We start from the raw sequence: 20185 nt of genomic DNA, 5'->3' as shown, positions 1-20185 counted from the left end.
CCTGACCAAGCCAAAATGGGATGGGTACAATGTCTGCATGTCCCCTATATCTTTGTTTATGAGCTCAATTATGATCCTCTCCATAGCTTTGCAGACTACACTTGTTAAGCTTATGGGGCAGCAATTAACAGGGTCTGTAGAGGCACTGCCTTTGTGCAGATGTGCACAACTGGACCCTAACCAGCCTGTTGTGCACACTATGGAAATGTAAATCAGTGATAGGACTGAAGCCCAGGATACTGACCACCACAGTGAAAGTACTGAAACACTACACTAGACAGTGCTACAGTGTTAGGTCAGTATGAACGGATGTTGACAATTGTGTGCAAAGTATCCCATGCAAAACCTGCAGGCACAGTATACTCCCAGTTTTGTTCACACAAAAGCATTCGGACAGTAACTACACAACATGGCACAGAACACACAACCATAAACTGGAGGTATTTGTTGAAGGTCACACTCATCCACAAATGTGATGGGCTGCAGAGTTCAACATATGTAAAGCCCACACTGGGCATGCTCACACACTTAGATAAATGAGACATCTTTCACACAACATGCCACAGGAAGGCTGAACTGGGCATGCTCACACACTTGGTCCAAATGTTACCCCTAGCAAATGTGAAAACACACCAGAGGATGTTCATCCCCCTTTCTAGACACTGATCATGTAAGCACCCTATAAGTATATTGGAGAAAAGGATTCTCTCAGTAATCCAAATAGCGCGCCGTGCTAATGCGTCCGTCTCTAGTGTCATAACATAGTTAGGTAGGGGTTTGAATCCAGCAGGTGGCAAGTGTGTGTGAAGGGGGGTTAGTGTGTGTGTGTAAGTGTATATGAAAGAAACATCCCTTTTGGCAACTGGGAAAACACACCACAGGATGATCATTCCACTTTCTAGACTCTGATGATGTCAGCACCCTATAAGTATATTGGAGAAAAGGATTCTCTCAGTAATCCGAATAGCGCGCCGTGCTAATGCGTCTGTCTCTAGTGTCTTAACATAGTTAGGTAGGGGTTTGAATCCGGCAGATGACAAGTGTGTGTGAAGGGGGTAAGTGTGTGTGTATGAAAGAAACATCCCTTTTGGCAACTGGGAAAACACACCACAGGATGATCATTCCACTTTCTAAACTCTGATGATGTCAGCACCCTATAAGTATATCAGGGGAAAGGACATTCCCCAGTAATGCAAATAGCGCGCTGTGCTAATGCGTCTGTCTCTAGTGTCTTAACATAGTTAGGTAGGGGTTTGAATCCGGCAGATGACAAGTGTGTGTGAAGGGGGTAAGTGTGTGTGTATGAAAGAAACATCCCTTTTGGCAACTGGGAAAACACACCACAGGATGATCATTCCACTTTCTAAACTCTGATGATGTCAGCACCCTATAAGTATATCAGGGGAAAGGACATTCCCCAGTAATGCAAATAACGCGCTGTGCTAATGCCTCTGTCTCTAGTGTCTTAACATAGTTAGGTAGGGGTTTGAATCCAGCAGATGACAAGTGTGTGTGAAGGGGGGTAAGTGTGTATGATTGATATATCCCTTTTGGCAACTGGGAAAACACACTACAGGATGCACATACCCATTTCTAAACGATATCACAGTTATGTATGGCTTTTGATTACAGACATGCCATGTGTGTTGTGCACACACAGAATGCCCATGTTTGTGGGTTGTCCCTCACAATAATGCATGACATTGATTACACCGGTTATGGCAATGAACACATGATGTATGTGTGTGCCAAATACACATATGTACCTGTGACTTTCAATAGTTACCATGTGTGATGCCTGCCACATGTGAATACATGGTATTTGCACAGGGTAACATTATGACCGTGGTCTTCTGTGCAGATGCTGCATGTGGGATGTGTATATACAGTGTGAGATGTAGATGCTATCAGCCTAGTACTGAGGGATGCACACCTGGTCTGGGGCATAAGGTCTACATGTTGTTAATGTACAGGAGCTGCATGTTCTCACCTGTTGTGGGAGTGGTAAGACAGTATTCCATAGCAATGCAGTGACTGCATGCTAAGAACCATTCAGCTAGGGTGTTGTAGATACACTTATTCATTAGCATTCAGTAATTTGTCGGAATCCCTGGTGAGGGTCTGATGCCAACCAAGGTCAGGGGTCTACCAGCCTGTGTCACTTGCTCAGTGATCCCTTCCATGTTCCCTATCACGTATCCCAGTGAGCGACATCCCACATCAGCTGTGGTGGCATGGACAATGACTGAGTCATATGTGTCCATGCATCTGACTGACTTGTATGTTGTTTTTACAGTTTGGCCATGTGTTTCCATCTCATACATGTGATGTACATCAATGGGTAGGGGATAGGGTTAACTGTGTACATGTGGCAGCTGTGACATTACTACATGACACACATATTCCACAACTGTACCATAGAGGTGACTGAAAACTGACCTTTGCACATGCTACCGGAGTATTGAGATTACATTGGTGATTGACAGCACATAGGGCCAATGGTGAAAAAGAGACATAGGTCCATAGGTTCGTACAGGGATATCTGCCCAGGGCATGTATCCACCTAGCCAGAATGTGAGTGCCTTTCAACATGCATTGTGAATCTGTCTTGCTATGCCCTTTTCCAAGGTTAGTATACTGTGCCTCTTTCTCACAGTGACACATAAGTGATACCCAGGGTAACCCTACAATGTCACATCCAGTCATTAATATCGCTCTTGAAGATAGTCACTGAGTCAGTCCGCCTAACCTCTATTGGGATAATAATCAGGAATGAAGGGTGCCTCTGAGTTGTGAATGTGCCGCTCCACCATGACCTATGTATATCACTCCTGAAGTTCAAGTATTTCCAGCGTGTATCCTGGTGGGATCTGGATATTTTGAGATGCAGCATGGCCATTACGTGAGGGTATGACCTGGCCTTCTATGTCAGGCACAGATTGCCTATGAAGAGGCAGTATGTCACTGAGTAGAGCTGCTGCTACTTTAACCAGTCAGTATGTGGCATCTGTTTGAGCACTTTGATCCCCTTGTCGAGGTACATATGTGGTAGCCCCAGTTGCTGCAGGTGTCTGGTAAGGTGCATGCCGACAGGTTCATCATAGTCAATTATGGGCATGATGAGGGATGAGTAAAGGGCACAATGTCCTCCGCTGGCCTACATGTGGATCCCATGATGATGTGGCCCATATCACATGCTTACCTAACCACTTTGTCCATGTTGTTGTCAAATGGTAGGATGCTATCAACCTGTACCCCAAGGTCCATAATTCCTAGGTCTGCACTTACTGGATTAACACATATGTGGTACATTGTGGTCATTTAGTGTTTGACAAAGGGATGACTATACTCTTTCTGTCATTCACGTTGAGGCGATGGCTGTGGCACAAGTCGTGTTTGCAAGAGTCCCTTTTGGAGGATGCGTGTGTTAGCTGTTGAGTTGATTATGGTGTTCGGTCTGCAGTCACCTGTGACGTGCTGAGCCACAGTACTTCCATGTTGGCCTGTACCTATGACAAATATATAATGAACATGACAGCCCCTAGGGCTTTGCCTTGTGGGACACCACTTGTACCAGGTTGGAGGCTGACATGGCTCCAGCAATTCTACCATGTGTGTTTTGCCCTTCAGCCACTGTGCAATACCCATAGTGACATAGGGGTTAATATGTACACTGGTGAGCTTCCCTAGAATGCACAAGTGGGGTATTGTATCCAAGGCTTATGCAAGGTCCAGGTAGGCTGTGTGGACCTCCTACCCCTTGACAGTGGCCTTGGTGACTGTTTCAAACAAAGCAAACAGGTTTGATAGGCAGGATTTGCCATTGACAAAGCAAAACTGTCTATGGTGACATGTCTGTAGGTCCACAATATCTAGATATGTGAGGTTCTTGATGATCCTTGCCATAGCTTTGCAGTCAAAGCTAGTCAGACATATGGGGCGAGTAGTGTCCAGGATCTGTGACGGCACCACCTGCATGTTGAGGGACCACTGTTGCTGTATGCCACTCTCTGGCCACATATCATGTATTAAGGCTGGGATTGAACAGTGGTGTTATGTCTGGGTGTAGCTCTTCTTGTGGTTCATGTAGGACACAGCCTGGGACACTGTCTGGTCCCATTGATGCAGTGTTTATTGCTTTGGGAATGGCATCTCTTACCTGAGCATCTGTGATGTCAGGGGGGGAAGCACTGTGATGCGAGACATATGTTCCCTTTTGGTGTGTTGGGGAGAGAAGGCAGCATTGAACCTGTCCACTAGGATGATGGCAATGTCTGTGTGTTTTATATTTTGTGTGACATATTGGATTACCTCTGAGCATATCTGGGTAGTACCACCCAGGTTACTAACATAACTACAGGCAGCCTTGTGATTATCCTCAGTGGCTTGTGGAATCCTCTCTCAAAGATGGCCTTAGACAATCATATGGGTGCCTGTAGTTGTCTTCCAATACTCATCAGTGGTGCCTTCACAGTTTGGGAGGTTGTTGTATCATGTAGTGGCGCCATCCTTCTATTGTATAGTGTGTTTATGGCTGGTGTCCGGCGCCCAGGACATCTGCCTTTGGAGAATTGGGTCATGCTTTCATATGTGGCTTCATGATCCATGCATTCCTGAATGTGTCCACTGAATGCCTCTATACAGGTATCTGCAGTCTGGTCTATATTTTCAACAGGCCTTGGGCCTTTGAAGGTTTCCACATCATTTATGAGGGGTGTGCACTTGCTTGACATGAGCTGTTGACAGACGTGCCGCCCTCCAGACAGAGCAAGGGGAGGGTCACAGTCAGCTACCTGTTGGGACATACCTCCGTGGACCACATAGAAAGAGACACAGAGGAGCTCTTACAGCACACTCTCAAACTCAGGTCTCCCACACAGCCTTCATGCTGACACAGGAGAGTTTCGATTACTCTGCAAACACCATCATACTGGGTGATGCCAGCTACCCAAACATAGACTGTGAACATTACACAAGCCACAATACCCAAGCTCTAAGGTTCCCATTGATCAGACATTCTTTGGCTATGGAACAGGTAACAAACCTTCCCACAAGAGGGGCAGATATACTAGAGATGATCTTTACAAACATGAGTACAAACTGCTCACCACTGGGAGTATATCCCTCATTGTTGCAATCAAACCATATACTAATCACACTGGTGTTCTGGATCCCCCACATATGCAAACACATCGATGTGTGTGGGTGGGAAATGTCCCTATTAGCAACCGTGACAGTATCGTACAGGATGCAGATCCCCTTTTAAACAGTAATGATGTCAGGACTGTATAACTATATCACCTGTAGTAAAGTGCTCCAGTAATTTGCATAGTGCGCTCTGCTAATGTGTCTTTCTTCAGTGTCATAACGTAGTTAGGTGGGGGTTTGAATCCTGCAAAGGGAATGTATGAGTGTGGTTTATGTGTGTGCACTATGCTGGGAGGGTTAACTGCCTTATGCCAACTGGGAGAACACACTACAGGGTGCACATCCCTCCTACTACACACAGATGATGTCAGCACCCTCTAAGTACAGCATTAGTAAAGATTTCTCCAAGTACTGCAAATAGCACACTATGCTAATGTGTCTGTTTCTACTGTCATTGCACAGTTAGGTATGGGTTTGAATCTTGCAAATGGAAAGTATGTGTTTTACTGTTGGTGGGGTTAGTGTGTGTGCACAATGATGGGGTGGGATGTGTCTTTTGCCACATGGGGCTATGCACTGCAGGGTGGTCATTACCCTTAACAAGCAGTGATGTTGATAGCACCCTATACAAACAAAACTACAAAACAGAAGGTGGTGGTACTGATAACACATGTAAGTTAACACTTGTTCAAGTAATGTCCACAAAACGGAGTAGGATAATAAAACAATTCTTTTATTCTATACAGACAACATGACAACAGACAACTAACTGCCAGTACTCAGTATAGTGTTACATGCTACTGTAACACGCACATGTACCCAAATACAGATACAGGCATATTGTATAACAATAGTAGGAGGCTACTGCAGCACAGGGCAGATTCACATGACGGGAAGGCATCTGTTGTCTGCAGTGTTAAGATGCTTCACATTCACCAAATGCACAGATATTGCCAACATTGTTGCAGACAGTTTAGGTGCAGGTACCCCCCCCCCATTGTCCTACACACGTGTTATTAGTTATCCCAGATGACTGTAACCTCCCTATCCTCTCACATGTCCAGGTGAGAGCCACCCTCATCATTGCAGAACACATATCATCACTGTTACGAAATGGTATCCCTGGATGTGTGCTACATTCACCCCTGGAGGACATTGCACCACATGACAGACTGATATTAATCCCTGGCCATACTACAGGATATGTACCTGAACAGTGCCATACATACACAGTGGTCCCACACCAATGAGGAGGAACCTCTACTGACCCTGGGAACTACTGCATCATATGCACAACTGGCCTTGTGTTCTAAGCTATGGAAGTGTTAGTTATGGCCCACATGTACAACAATATTACATATGTTTATATTTCATGACTATCTACACACAACCTATCTCATGGACATACCTATAGATAGTGAACTATGATACATTTGGAGGTGTCACAGTATACACAGGATTAACCTGGTACTTTGCATTACCTGTGTTTGTGGCAGCTGTTGGTGTGTCACTGGTGCTGCTTGAAGTTTGCTGCTGTTGCTGCTGCTGCTGCTGCTGGTTTTGCTGCTGGCTGTCTTTATTTCTGTTTTGTTCTCTCTCTCTCTCTCTCTCTTTCTCTGTCGGTTTTGTGCAATGAATGTATTGCATGAGTGTAGTGTGGGTACTCATTGCTTTTGTAGGTATCTGCATAGGTCCATGTGATGGCCTCTGCACCAATTGTAAGGCAGCATTTGCTAATTGCAAGCAGCTGGGTGTGTACTGATTGCATGTCTCACTGTGATTTCAGGACACTGCTATAAAAGGGTATGTGAGATAGGCGTTGCCCTTTCAGATTGTAGGGCGTGGACCATGCTGGTATGCTGTTGACAGTGTTCTGTGAGTGTGAAGGTTAGTACATCTCCCATGCTTCATGCTGTGTTGTAGATTCAGGTTGCTGCATTTATCTTGCCTGTTCCCTGTAGTGAGTGTGTATGCATACTGACACCTACAACTATATGTCATATGTATTGCTATATAAATATATATATATATATATATATATATATATATATATATATATATATATATATATCTGTGTACATATACATACTTTCATATATGTACATTAGCTGACATTATTGGGTACAAGCTAACAATTAGCAGGGCTGTTTCTGTTAACACTACTCTAGTATGGGAATCCAGTAATTGGGACTATAAAAGTCTGCCTGACATGCTTTGGGTAGTAGACATACTATATTGCCTTTATCTTCATTCCTACTATTACATGTTCCACTTATTTAGCACTATATTCCTGTATGAGAGTCATGGCTTAGTGGTAGGTCATACAGACTAGTGTTACAATGGTCTTGTGGTAGGGCCTACTAGTATGCTCATATTCTGCTTTTGAGTTGAGTATAGGGCCTATCAATCACAGTGCTGGAGGCACCTTTAAACAGTTAAAGGGCTTAGTAGGTCTCACAGGAGCCAGGCTGTGTTGCAGATTCTGGTTGCTGCATATATCTTCACTGTTTCCTGTAGTGAGTGTGTATGGCTACTGAGACCTACAACTATATTTCATATGTATTGATATATATTTATATATATGTATGTGTAGATATACATACCTTCACATATGTACATTACCTTACATTATTATGTACAAGCTAACAGGTAGCAGGGCTGTTTCTGCTCACACTGAACTAGTATGGGAATCCAGTAATTTGGCCATTAAAACTCTACCAAACATGCTTTGGATAGTACATCTCCTATATTACCTTTATACTGATTCCTACTATTACATGTTATTTTGATTTTAGCAGTGTGTTCTTCCAAAGCAGGCATGGCTTAGTGGTAGTTCAAACAGACTAATGTTACCTATGTCCTGGTTTCGAGACTGACAGTGGGAATTTTTTACTTTGCAAACTTTCCAACTGAGTACAGGACCTGTCAATCAAAGTGCTGAGGCCAGCTGTAAGCAGTTAGAAGGGTAAGTAGGTCACACAGGGGTCAGGCTGTGTTGCAGATTCAGGTTGCTGCAATTATGTTAACTTTTTCCTGTAGTGAGTGTGTATGGCTACTGAGACCTACGATTATATTTCATATGTATTAATATATATTTATATATATGTATGTGTAGATATACATACCTTCACATATGTACATTACCTTACATTATTATGTACAAGCTAACAGGTAGCAGTGCTGTTTCTGTTCACACTGAACTAGTATGGGAATCCAGTAATTTGGCCATTACAACTCTACCTGACATGCTTTGGATAGTACATCTCCTATATTACCTTTATACTGATTCCTACTATTACATGTTATATTTATTTTAGCACTGTGTTCTTGTAAAGCAGGCATGGCTTAGTGGTAGGTCATACAGACTAATGTTGCCATGGTCCTGGGTTTGAGACTGACAGTGGGAATTTATTTTTCTTAGCAAACTTTCCAACTGAGTACAGGACCTGTCAATCAAAGTGCCATAAAGGCACTTTTAAGCACTTTAAACCAGGTCTGCGCTCGTTTGCGCGGAGCTCACGCATGCGCACTGGCGGTGAGCTCCGCTAACACAAGCGCACACCCGCGCTATTTTCTTTGAAAGAAAAGAAAAAGGGGTGACAGGAAAGTGGTGAAAAGGGGTCACAAAGAGGGTAAGACAGTAGGGAAAGAAGCGTGGGATTTGCAGGAAGGGTGTAGGTAAGGCCCATAGATGCCCATGTCTTTTGCAGCAACAGCTGTATATTTCTATGCATTTTGGTGAGACATTTGAAACCTTCCACCTCTGAGACAGGTGTCAGGACAACATTAATATTTGTTGTACAGCCAATTGTAATTAACAGTTTAGATGTCCAGCGGACATGTCTGCGACATGGACAGCTATGTATGGGGCGTAATTTTTTTGTGGGACAGAGTGCCCTTTTTTTTTTTTACAGGTGAGAGTGGTATGACAGGTGAAGGAAGTCGGTAAAGCTGGGGAGGTAGGTTGGGTAGGTTAACAGACAAGACAGACAAGATGCATACAGGGACGGTGTATGACACATGTGGGGGTTACACAATTGACGGGACGGAGGTTGGGATATCCGAGATGCACGAGCCCACAGATGGCAACAGTGGAACTGATATCCCCACCCATAGGCAGTTGCCACTGTTCCTTCACAGCCCAGGACGGGCTGTGCTGGGGCTGTGTAGGCGGGCAACGGCCGGGCCGTTAGCTGTGCCACACGAGCCTCGAGCTGGCGTGGGGTCCAAGAACAGTGTCTTGGATCTCCCACGCACCACAGACCGGACACCGCGGAGGGTGAGTGGACGAACCCTCCGGCCACACTTGCAGAGGGGACGGGCCCCATCCCCTACAGCGCTTCCACCCGAAGGTGGCACAGGGCCACCGGAGGGGGTCCGGCCTGGGCACTAGTGCCAGGTGCAGTCGCCAGCTGAGGTGGGAGAGGTGGGTCCGCTGGGACCTGCCTTCCCAAGCGTTCTAGGTTTGTGAGAAGTTATGTTAGTTTGGGTTAGTGGCATTTTATTCCATTCAGATTAGTTGTAACAGCATGCATTGGTATTCCCATAAAACAAACACCCAGATATGAACACCATTGAACAAGGGGCATATCAATATCACATGCATTATTTGAACAGCAAAACACAGTCAAACGACATGCAGGGTTGATTAATGGCAACAGGCCATTAGATTTGCAGGTATGAACAGGGCACATGCACGAACAGACATGCATATATGTTTGGAACGGACAAATGTCCATGATTAATGAAATGTTCACATACCATTATTTAGTGGATGTTGTTATATGGAATTATAGGGTTGGGTGGGGATAGAAAGTGATGACACATTCATATGTTACACATTGATTCACATTTATCATAGGTACACAATTAAGTTGAGGCTGATGTTTCAAAATAATCTTTATTTGACTGTCATGCTACACCTGTTACACATACATCACTATCCTACTTATTTTGAATTTGATCAGATACATCATCCTGCTACACTTTGATGACAGGACAGGGGACAACTATGGCTGTTTAGTCTGTCAGATAATCATTCATTCTATCTGCAAATTGTTTACTGTTATCACCATATACAGATTTTGAGCTAGACATTCAGATTCAGACACACTGAAATCAGTTTGGGATGTTAATTTGTACTTCCCACATGCATTTAGTTCTGTAAAAACACACTGAGGCTTATATATTCAGGGGTTATTACTACTTTATTTATTCATACATAAGCCTTTCTGTCACTCTCACACATTCTGCAACTTCACAGTTCAGGTTGGTACTTCTAGGCTTTGTTCACATATTAGACCTGTGGTGATTCAAACACTTTCCAACAGCCTCACTTCTGTCATGATTCAGCATTTGAACAGGGATATATCTCACATGTGACTACCTCAGATTCTGAAGCTGTACTCTTGAGACTACTGCAGGTTACAGTATATTTAATTAATGATGGGACATCTGTATTACAGCACTGTTTAATTCTATCAATTATATTTCCAGTTACACTTGCATACTGATGAACTTGTTGCAGCCATACCTGCAGACTTTCAATTCCTGCTTGCACATTATATTACTTTTAATCAATACACTGCACTGTTCTGATACATGGTACATAATAATATTTATTTACAAGTACTGGGTGGGGTTACTAACCTGCATGGTGGCGCAGCCGCACCAGCCTTCTGGCGTGCATCTCAACATTCGCAGAGCGGACACCTGCAGCTGTAATACAAAGGGAATAATATTGGACTACACATCTCCATGGTATCAGCTGGTTGAAATCCTTACATACATGGGTAAAATGTGACTTACTCAGTAGTGGGGCGTTGGGCATTTGCCGGGCCTCCTGGATCCAACGGTTCAATTGGTCCTGCTTGCGTCTCTTCAGGTCCGCATGGTGGTGACGGACCTGCTCACCAGTGCGTGGAATGCCAGTAGCACTGGTCAGATCACGAGCCAACTGGTCCCACGCCTCAGCCCTATATAATCCCCATGAGACCTGGCCCTGCATGAGTTGGGCCTCGTGATTATGGACAAGGAGCCAGACCATGTATCTGGACTCCTCAACGCCCCAACGCTGTGCTCGAAAGCAACGTCCCTCACCTACTCCACTCATGCTGACTGCAAGTCTGTTCTACAATCAGTTATGCTGTGTATTCCCGCCTATGGGGCTTATATATGCCGCTTTTCCCGCACATTTCTCTGATTGGCCATTTTGGAATTGTATCTACTTCACTGAAAATGCTTTCTCATGCTCCATTATGGGTTTTATCCCATATATATGCTATTTCTGCATTTCTAGGTATTGCTGTCATGGCTTGGTGGTTTAGTTCCTTGACTCTAGTGCATGGTATCCTGGGTTTGAATCTAGCAACTGATTTTTGCTTTTCCTGACAGAAATGAGTTGAGGACCTGTCAATCAAACATGCCAAAAGCACTTTTAAGCACTTTAAACCTGGTCTGCGTTCGTTTGCGCGGAGGTAACGCATGCGCACTGGCAGTTAGCTTGTGGGAGCGACGAGCAAACGGTGTGCGCTGGGATAAATCTTAATTGGCTAGTGACACAAATGTTCAGCTAATTGCACACAGTTTCGGCCTGTTTACCCGCTGCTTGGCAACGGGCACGCAGTTTGCAGCTTTTTAAACACTACTCAGCTACGGGCACTCTGTCTCACGGCAGCTTAGCTATCAGTACATTTCTGACAATTTTTATTCTTTTGTTACTTCAAAATGCTCTATTTCATTCCATTTTACAAAAGGGAATACATTTACATTTGTACAATACTGTCAGGGGGCTTTTTAGTGCTTATTTACAAAAAAAAGGTTGTTGTAGGGGCTCGAACCCTGCCTGCCTACTCTTAGGGCGGCTACTCTACCGCTAAGCTATTATTTCTTGGCTTACTTTGCATATTTAGTTCTTATATCCTTTTCCACTGACTGCTAACTGTGATTGCGCTAGTAGCACACCCGCGCACACAGTAGCAAACATTTACGGGGTTTAACAAAAAAAAAAAGGTTTTAATTTACTTTTATGACATCTCTTCACTTTATACACTGATGGACAGTCGGGGCATGTGTTGTATAGTGTGTTTATTCACATTTTCATGGCCTTTCTCGTGGCTGTTTACTTTCAGCCATTCTAGTCTTCCGGGGGCGTGTCCACTTGCAGAGCTTAGCCTACAGACACGCCCCCTACTCTCTTACACGGACCGTGTAAGAGTTACTAGTGTGATTCAGCATGCCTCATGCACCTCATGCATATGCATGACATGCTGACATCACACAGTTTAACTGCAGCCTCCGTGTAAGAGTTATAACTCTTACACGGAGGCTTCCTGAATCTGGCCCATTGTCGAATCCTATACTGTTTTCTTTAATTTTAACTGGGAAATTAGTCCTTACAGCTTTTAGGTTCATAGCTTCATAGGTAGGTACTAGGCTATCAGCCCTGGGGCCTATATAAGCCTATCCAAAAAGGTTCCCTGGCTTTCACCACCCAAGAAAATTATTTTCCTGTGCTCCTGTCAAGCAGTGCCACAGAAGTGATCCCCAGGGTGAATTTTCTATTTCCCATCTAGTGATCAAGATTTTTCTTAAAGAGGGCCAATGAGGAGCTTTGCTTGACATGAATGGATAGTTTGTTCCAGAGTATGGGAAGTCTCTGGGACAGGAATATATCCCTCCAGCATGTTCTGTTTATTGTGGTGACAAGGTTTAGGTCCCTGGAGCACATGGTATGGAGAGACTGGGATTTCTTTAAGTGTAGCATGTCCAACAGCTCTGGGATTGACATAGCTTTGTATGTTAGGCAGAGATCGCCTCTGAGTAGGCGATATGCGATGGGCTAGAGCTGTAGTTTTTTGAGACAGTCTGCATATGGCATCTGTTTAAGTCTGGTAATCCTCTTAGTGAGGTATTTCTGTGGCCTTTCCAATTGTTGTAGGTGTCTTGTGAGATAAATGCAAATGGGGCATTGTACTCTGTAATGGGTATGATGACGGATGAGTAGAGAGGAACAATGACCTCCTTTTTTCTAGAGGAGAACCCTTTTGTGATGAGGTGTGCCACATAGAAGGATTTCCTAACTACTGTGGTGATGTGGTTATCAAAGGAGAGACTACTGTCCACCTCTGTCCTGAGGTCTCTTATCACACTTTCTGTATTTAGTGAGCTACTGCCTATATAGTAGTTCATGGGTACCGAGTTTTTCACAAAGGGGATGGCAGTGCACTTCTTGGCATTGAACTTGAGGCCATGACTTTGACACCAAGCACCTGTCTCTGTGAGGCCCTTTTGTAGAATGTCTACATCATTAGGTGACTCTATTATGCTCCCAGTTTGCAGTCATCTGCGAACTTTGTTAGCCAAAGACCTTCTGTGTTGGCCTGCACTTCAGAGAAGTAGATGCCAAACAGAAGAGGACCCAAAACCGAGCCCTGTGGACCTCCACTCATCACTGATCTGAAGTCAGACTTGGAGTCGGCTACTTTTACTATGTGGGTTCTGTCAGTGAACCAGTTGACCACCCATTTTGTGACATAGGAATTTATGCCCACTTTAGTGAGTTTATTTATAATTCCAGAGTGGGGGATGGTATCAAAAGCCCTGGTGAGGTCAAGATAGGCTGTGCGCATTACCTTGCCCTTGTCTATGGCTCTGGTGACTGCTTCAAAAAAGTCAGTCAGGTTTAGTAGACATGATCTACCTTTTACAAACCCAAACTGAGTGGGGTCCAGGGTTTGGTGGTTACCTATGTCTTTGTTTATAAGCTCCAAGATGATAAATTCCATGGCTTTGCAGACCAGGCTCATCAGGCTAATGGGGCGGTAGTTTCCGGGATCCATGGTGGCACCCCCTTTGTGGAGTGGGATAACTGTCACTGTACATCATTCAGTAGGCACATAGCCTGAGGTGAGGTGAGTTTTAAGACTAAATCATTATTTTGACTTTAGAAAAATCTTATGATCACTGACCTTGGTGAAGGTGTTTTTTTTTTTTTAAAGTGGTCTATGTGCCCTTTTGATGCCGAAAGGGAAAAAGCTTCAAGCAGGTTCAAAGTTTTAGGGACCCCGGTATTAAGGAATTGAATCCTACTGTCTCCATCTTCTTTTTCAGGAATCTCATAAATCCTGATGTTATCTGTTCTCTAAGTCTTCTACCTTTTTCCTGTAATAAGTTTTGTTTAAGATGAAATTCAGTGTGATTCTCATTTTCAAGTAATCTTCCATCAGAATCAGACATTGCCTCTTCTGCACTCGAGACTTGTGATGATTATTGTGTAAGAGATTCACTCAGCACTTCAACTTGCTTTTTACATTTGTCTTTAAAATTGTCCATTTTGCTTTTTAATTTATCTATCTTTATAGATAGCTCACTGATGTTACTTAGTATAGCCTGTATGTCTTTTTTCAAAGCACTGTCCTGTATGCTGGGCTTAAGAGTGCCTCATTCAGAGACAGTCAGTTTTTTCTAGTTTTCTTGATTGGAAAAAGCAATAAAGAGTTTCACACTTGTTATTTTTTGTAGCAAATCTTTCAGCAGACGTTCAACTATAAATTCATCAAGTTTTGAAATGTTCTGTTTGAGTTTTTTAGTAAAAATTCTATAATGGATCTTAAAATGAAGCAGAGCTAAAAAAACAGTTCTGTTAACTGCTCACCATCTTGGCCACATCTCCACTGTTTTCTGATGGTCACTTGATAAGCTTGTCAAGTTGCCTGGTAAGACTCCATTGAATAACAAAGGATTGTCTCATGTAATGACTTCCAGATCAACATCAACAGACTAGTTTTCTATTCCATCTACTGAAATATAACAAGCTCATGAATACTTTTTCCAGGGCTCAGTAGAAGATGCCTTCTGATTCATTCCACTGTGGTTTTAGTTTGAATAGAGCCCTTCCACACACACACACACACACACTTCTTCATTTGTCATCTAGGTCTTCTTGGTTTTCCTTGTTGTCCTACATGATACTAAGCTAGTCCTGCTGACAGTGGCTTTGACCCATACTGTGCAGATGATACCATTTGAAAGTTAGTCAAAATCAACTTTGGTCTCAGCCAAAGGACCACAGCCCTCAGCCTCAACAAATTTCCTGCCCACTGGCCACTGGGGTCAAGGGTTCTGATGACTGTGTTTATAAGTTCATTGGTCCTTATGGATGAGGGTGATCGCTTGGGGTTGTTTGACTCTCTGATTTACAGCATTGATACTAACCTCAGCAGTTTTGGCCTTTCATCAGTTGCTGCCAACGTCTTTGTTACCAAAAATGTCAGTACTAATAACATAACCATTAATTGAGATAAACCTCTATGTGCCTCACTGATGCTTTCCACAGCCCCAAAATTGGCCCCCTGTTCAGAGTGCAGATATTCCTTTGTTTGAGCTGCTTGATGTTCTGTTTCCAAAACAGCAAGAGAGAAGGTCCAAAATCCTCATGCAACACCTCTTACATATATATATATATATATATATATATATATATATATATATATACATATATATATATATACATTTATTTATTTATTTATTTACATTTGTTTACCGGGAAATTCTAACTGGACATAGGTCCTTTTTCAGTGGAGGCCCGAGGAGAAAAGCTCCACAGAACAATAAATGAGCAGCAGATTACATGAAGAACAATTTAATATACATACAATAGCAAATAATACATACTGCAGCAAACATTAGCTATACATGCAATATGAAACATAGTAATGAACAGATATACCAACATCTAGCTAATGGCTAGTAATAAAGGTAGGATGTATATACAGATAGTACTAAGCTCAAACAGATACTGTTCTAAACTCATATATCTAAATCTTATATACAAATATTGCACTAATCTCAAGCAGATATAAAGCAGACACTCCACACAAAGGTGGAACAAGCTAGAAGGGTTAATGGGATAGAAGGGGAAGATAGAGGAGTAAGAGAGGAGACTGAGTGAGTAGTATATGTGGTAGTGAGAGGAAGCTAGGTGTAAGTCAGTTGGATATGTATTTGGAGTTGAGATGAAGTGAGGTAGTTAAGCTTCTTATAACAGGTCTGAGAGACTGAGTGAGTAGGGAAGGGGGGGGGGTAAAGGGTGAGCCAGAGCCTGCAGAGGAAGGAACGCAATGCTCAGATGGTGTGAGGCATGGTGGCTAGGGGAGGGGAGAGGAAGGGGAAGTAAAAGGAAGATTACTAGTTGGGATTGGTGCATGGGCATAACCAGAGACTTTTTAAGTGAGTTTTTAGTGCAGTCTTGAAATGATTGCAAGATGGTGGTGTGGTTATGGGGGGGGGGATTGTTCCATAATCTGGATATGTGCAGGAGAATAGTGCTTCTCCAGCTGAGTTCTTGGGTTTGGTCACTAGTAGATTTTTGCTGCTGGAGTGTAGAGGTCTAATGGAGCAGTAGGGCTGGAGAAGGTTTTGAAGGGATGGGACTTTAAGAGGATGGTTTACTAACTTGTGGGCAAGGGAGAATTGATTCAAGTGAAGAAGTTGAGGGAGTTCAAGCCAGTGAAGTTCTCAAAGTGAGATACAGTGGTGGCTGCGATAAGATGCACCAGTGGCAAACTTAGCAATTTTATTGCAGCAAGCCTTGAGCTTGTTTAGGTCTGTTTGTCAAAGGTGGGTAAGTATAGGAGAGGTGTAGAGTAAAGTGGAGATTAGGTGGGAATTGGCAGCAGATATTCTGGCTGTCTTGGTGATGAATTATTTGTTTCTGTACAAGGCACCTAGTTTATTGTGAACCTTTTTTACGGGAAGAGAAATGTGAGTGTAAAATCTGAGATTGTTATCAGTCTCATCACCAAGTATTTTTGGTGTGTTCTGTTGGGGAGATAACGGTATTGTTTTTGGCTAGAATATTAAAGTGGGGGATAATTGGGTTAGATTTAGTGGGTTGGAAGATAAGGAGTTTAGTCTTGCTTGGGTTGAATAATAACTGGGCATTAGATAGCCAGTTTTCTACAGATGAAAAGGCTTCCTGTGTGGTCTTGTGAAGTTCAGGTATAGTTGGGGCTGAGCAGATGAGGGTGGAGTCATCTGCATACTGTATAAGAGAGGCATGCTTGGTGGCTGTGACTAGATCATTGGTGAAGAGTGAGAATAGTAGGGAACCAAGGATGGAGCCTTGGGGAACACCGAGTGTTGCAGGAAGTCAAGGAGATAGGTCATTATGCCAGACAACTGTGAAACCAATCAGTACTTGATTGGGAAAAGGATAGGTTAGTGAGAACAGAGAATAATAGTTTGTATGAGACCATGTAAAAAGCCTTGGATAGATCCAGAAATATAGCAGAGGAGAACAGGCCATTATTTTTATGATGAAGGATAGATAGCATTAGTGAAAGAGAGCTAGGCAGTAGTACTGCTGTGGTATGGCCTGAAACCATACTGGGTGCTGGAGAGGAGGTTAGTAGCTAAGAGGTAGTCTAAGACTTGAGAATGGATACATTTTTCAAGTATCTTGGAAAGTGGAGAAAAGATGGCTGGGGGGGGGGGGTAATTGGAAAGTTCAGTGGAGGAGCCACCTTTATAGAGCGGAATGATGTGGGATATTTTCCACAGTGTGGGGACATAGCTTTCTGATAAGGACCAATTAATTAAGATAGAGACTGGATAAGATAGGGCTTCTGCTGCTATTTTTAGGTATTCAAAGGGGAGATTGTCAGATGCAAGTTTTATAGACTTAAGTTTTAATAGAAGTTTTTTTATATAGGAGGTAGGCACTGATGTAAAAGAAAAGACAGTGGGCAGAGTATTTGATTATGATGTAGGGGGGTGAGTAGAGGGTTGTGTTGTTTAGTCAAATATAGAATGGTTTCAGTAAAGCGTTTATTGAATGAGTCAGCAATACTGCTTGACGAAGGTGGAGTGGTAGGTGGGGGGTGCCTCCTTTACCTGGGTGGAGAATGGAGTTTATTGTGGACCAGAACTGCTTAGGGTTGTGATGGGAGGAGTTTAGGGCAGACTGATAATATTGGGTTTTATCTTCTTTTATTTGCTTTTTGACGTTGTTGCACAATTCTAGGAATGACTGTCTAGAGGAGGGGGGTTTGTTAAGCCCCAGTGCTCCCAGGTCTTATCTCTGATTTTCATTAGTAGCCTAGTGCTTTTTTGTAGCCAAGGGGAGTACTGTGTTTTGATTCTGGCATTTCTTATGGTGGCATGTGTGTTTAGGATGTTTAGGAAGGTGCTATTGAAGAAGTGGATGGCTTCATCCAGATTGAAGTACTTTAGTGGTGTCCAATCACATTTTTGAAAGGATGAGATAAAGGAGAGAAGGTTAAAGTTTACCCTATTTTGGATTTGCCTATAGATAATGGGTTTAGCACAATTTAAGTGGTGTCTCACTATATAGTGATGTATATAGATACCACCAACATCCTCAGCCTCCTTGGACCCCAATCCTCTGAGCATGAAAGGAAACATGCAAGAAGCACAAACGCTTACCTGTGGATTCACTCTCCCAGATGTTGAGGGTGATAAGGGTCCAGATTCCCCTATCACTCAAAATGACCCCAATTTTGGAGAAATCCTAGAGAAGATGAGGCAAGCAGGAGGACTGTCTACTGACTGAGTGTCCTCATTACAAAAGACTCACCTGCAATCATTTTGGACTCCCCAGCAAACACACCTTGTATTTCAAATACTGGTTACAATTTTAAAATTGGCTACAACTACAGCATGGGAAAACTGGCCTCCTGAAGAAAAGAATTGTCCATTAGAGACTATGAAGCCTGATTCAGATGGGGCTCTGGCTGCCCCTATTAAAGGTGTTATGGCCCAGAGTACTGTTGTCTTTTCCCCCAGTAAAGAGTTTAGGAGTATGGACTTGTTTAGGAAGAAAGTTTATGCATCCTGTGTCCCCTTTATGATTATATTCCGGCAAGAGCTGTCAGATGAGATGGAATACTCACTGAACCAGTTACCAGATGAGCAGTTCAAACAAGAGTGGCAGTTGCACTTGACAACTGTATCTTCCATTCTGAACTTCACCATGGCCCTAGTTTACAACTGAGGGTTTGATTCAAGCTGCAGGCACTGGCATAGTAATACACTTTCATGCCTGGCTCCAGCTAATGGTTGTAAAAAAGACACAGAGGTGATGTTTTTTTAAATTTTCCCATTGGTGGTTCTGCATCTTTTAGACCAAATGTAAGAATGAGTCCGCAAAACATGGAAAAGGAAGATCGGATGCTAACAGCTGTTGATGTGGTTCAAAACTTTATAAAGCCTCTGAATACAAGCCAGCATTGGTTTAGATGCAGGTAACAGCAAAAAACAGATGATGGGAAGGAACAAGCAAATCCTTGGCTACTTTTAGAACCGGTTTGTCTTTTAAGAATAATTTTATTAAAGTATTTTTTGGTGCCATTGTATGCTGGTCTCTCTATTCTTGTTTGGAATGCCTTTCTTATTTTGAGACCTTGCAGCTGCCGTACTCGCAGAGTGTTTTGTAGTTTTTGTTCCCTACTTTTAGAACAGTCATCCACTAAGGTATAGTTAATTAGTAGCAGTGGGAGAGCTGTGGTCCTCCTTTTATCTGTCAGCAACAGAACATCTGAGGCTTTGTCTAACTATCCCTCCCTGGTGGTAATCACGGGTTATCTGGCCCTCCATCTCTGTGGGTGGTTGACCATCATGCAGAACAAGTGGATAAAGACAGTAATTTCAAAGAGGTTATACAATCCTATTTTATATTTCTCCCCAGCCTCACTCTTTAATTTTGTCAGACATCCCACTCCATCAAAAAGTGAAGCAAGAAGAGAGGTTTTCAACTTCCTAAAAAAGCAATCCAATAGGTCCCACCAGACAAGTAAGACATTCTTTTTGGACAAGACAACTAAGAACTTTCAGTCCATTGTTGATCTGAGAGCTATAAACCAGTTAATTCCAAAATAAATGGATGGTCATTCTGCAGTTTATACTTCCATATCTATCAGAAGAAGCCCAGCTAGGTCTTCTAACCTCAAAGATGACTATTATAACAAAAAGATAACCAAGGAGTCCAGGAGCTATCCCTTATTCTGGGTAGGAGCCA

The sequence above is a fragment of the Protopterus annectens genome, chromosome 11.part0 (assembly GCF_019279795.1).
Source record: "Protopterus annectens isolate FY-2018-M chromosome 11.part0, PAN1.0, whole genome shotgun sequence".
Taxonomy (NCBI): Eukaryota; Metazoa; Chordata; order Ceratodontiformes; family Protopteridae; genus Protopterus; species Protopterus annectens.
Note: the sequence above shows the minus strand (reverse complement) of the source record.